Raw genomic sequence first — 2,943 nt, 5'->3', positions numbered from 1 at the left:
TCTGTGTGTTGGTCAAAGGAGCCTTCTTGGAGGTGGGCACAGAAAAGCACGAGGTGCCACAGTCAGCTCTGCAGGTCTAGCGTGGACCCCTGCAATGTGACTGCAAAGCCTGTGAAGGTGGCATTTTTCAAGCTGTTATTTAGTAAGCGTTTCCCTGGATGCACACATCCAGCCCTGCTGAGCTGTAAGGTGTCTCCCAGCTTTTGTGCCACATTTTTTCAGGAATCATCACACATACACCAAATGCTTTACTGTTGAGGTTTTCTTCAGGATATCTCTGTGCACCTGAGTATGGAGGCAGGTAGCAGCCTGCCGGAGACAGCTGTGGAGGGCTTGCTGCTCTTGTCCTGTTGACAGTCCTATTCAGCCTGCAGCAACAACAAAGGAATTCCTGGTCCACTGGAGAGGCACAGGGTGTGGATGGAGATCAGCCCTGAGTGCAGAGCTGACCTCAAACAGACCTATTGGGGTGGCAGTCCTGTTGCAGGGTCTGCAAAGGGATTGTTGAAAGCCTTCTAACAAAAACTGTAAATTACTCAACAGAGTGCAGGGCTTCCCTCAGGAGGCTGGTGAGCTGTGTTTTGAAGGGCACTGCCGGGGAAAGAAATCTGTGTTTTGGTGACCTTTGCATCAAGTTGTGGATAAAGTTTGAAAGTTCAAGGGACTCTGATGTGAAAATATGGAATACTGTTGGTCTTCATTAACTATTTAACTTTGAGCATTTCCTGCCCTTCTAAACATAGCTGGTTTTCTCTCTCCAGAGGCAAAATCCTTCTGGATAGCCAATTATCCTTTGCCACTTTGTTTGTAGGAAGAGCAGTTTATGACCTGTTCTTACATTTCCCTACTCCAAATGCTTTTGGACCTTTTCTACAAATGCTAAATTTGGGGTTCATCTCAGAGAACACTGTTGTTGTCACTCATTGAGCTCTTCCTCTTGTTCTGTTATTCTGTTATTTTAGGTTTGTGATGGCCTCAAAGAAAAGCTAGCTGAAAACCTTTATGAAGAATGGCTTTATTGTTGCCTATCAGCAAAGTTTTCACGTGAAAGGGTCAGTTACTGTGTAAAGCTCTCCAGTGTCACACGAAACATCCTGCCAGTTTCCACATCACAGAGCAGATTCTCAGTTGGTAAAAGAAGTTATCCTTTGCTCCAGAATTAGTTTGGTGTGTTTCTCATTGCCACTTGAACTCCAAATTAATGACGTGAATTAAAATAATTCTGTTTTCGTTCCCTAATTTCTTACATTGTTTCTGTCAGCCGGCACTGGACAAGAGATGAAAAATGACTTGTTGTAGTCATTTAATTACACAGTATTCCAGCAAGAATGTGTTTCTCTGTGTGTTGAAATTACTTCAAGTCTTGTAGGATGTTTAGAATGAAAACTGATTTGTAATGAAGTCATATTTCATATTTTTAGTCAAGAGTTCTTAAAAATGTCTTGTCTGGAAGGGTACATTCTTAGACAGTTGGGAAGAATGGAACATACCAGCCTCACCCACATAACTTGGTTATGTTCCGCTGATCCTGTTCATCTCTGGACAGGGCTTAGAGCAACCTGGACTAATGGAAGGTGTTCCTTCCCATGGCGGGCAGGGAGGATGGGATGAGTTCAAAGTCCCTTCCAACCCAAACAATTCAATGGTTCTGTGATTCTATGATTTTGTGTAGAGCTGGTGAAAGCTCTTGTTGGCTGGTGTGGGACAGGGAGGCAGCACTGGGTGCTTACTGGTACTTGTAGGACAAGCTTCTGACTTTTTCTGGGGGGAAAAAAGAAGCCCATAAATTTAAAAAGTAAGCTACTAAAGGACTTGGGTCTGTGTTTCCCTCCCTGCTGGGTGTCTGGTGGTCCATGGTGTGAGTGTTCTCACCAGGGGTGAGGCAGGCTTTGGTACCTTTGCACTGCTCTGTCTGCAGGCTTGGTGCAGAGACCCAGAGCTTTTCAGGTGCTTCTGTTTTGGGGGACCCTTGGCAATGTGGTACAGGCCCATATATCAGTGTGACTGTGGAAAAATCAGTGGTACTGAGCACCTAAATGTGAAACCCATCCATTTTTTTGTTAGCAGCGCCAAGAATATTTCTAAATCTCAGTGTTCCTGCCCAGTGCCTTACACACTTGCATTAATCTCAAACAGCTGCATCAGCTGGTGTCTGAGTTAGCTGCTGGGAACAAGCTATCCTTTCAGAAATTACTCAACTGTTGCAATTAATTCCTCCTTTGGACAACTGATTTCAGAGGCCAGTCACCACCCTGATCCTGCATATATGGGATTTTCAGGGCTTCCCTTAGGGGACTTGTTCCCTTGAAGCCAAATCTGCTTGGAAATACTCACAAGATGCAGCTGGTTTTTAGTTTCTTTTAAAGCTTAGCAGCAGGGTGAGAAGGGGGGGAACTAAAACAAGACGGAGAGAGGACTTTGGATTGAATTAGCAGGAACCTCCTTTGCACTGTGGGAGAATTCCTATTGCATGGAACAGGGAAGCTGTTACACAGGAATTTTTGACTTTTAGCATGAGGGAGCCATAAGGGTTGATTTAGATTAGATATAAGGAAGAATTTTTTTACAATGAGGGTGGGGAGGCCCTGGCACAGGTTACCCAGAGAAGCTGTGGCTGACCCATCCCTGGAAGTGTCCAAGGCCAGGCTGGACAGGGCTTGAGCAACTTGGGATCATGGAAGGTGTCCCTGCCCATGGCAGGGGATGGGATGGGCTTTAAGGTCTGTTCCACCCAAATCATTCTGGGATTCCGTGATTTGTCGTGGGGAGTGAGGGACAAGAAAGTGAGGTATTTCTTGAGGTAGCATGGAAAGAGCAAAGATCCTGGTGTGTACAGAAGTATGTACACACTTACATACATCTGTGAGTCATTCACTTGGACTTGGAAGACCGTTGAAGGTTTTAAAATCAGTGCTGCTGCCAGCAAAATCCATTATCCACAGA

This window comes from Corvus brachyrhynchos, unplaced genomic scaffold, assembly GCF_000691975.1.
Source record: "Corvus brachyrhynchos isolate BGI_N302 unplaced genomic scaffold, ASM69197v1 scaffold155, whole genome shotgun sequence".
In the NCBI taxonomy this organism is placed as follows: domain Eukaryota; kingdom Metazoa; phylum Chordata; class Aves; order Passeriformes; family Corvidae; genus Corvus; species Corvus brachyrhynchos.
Note: the sequence above shows the minus strand (reverse complement) of the source record.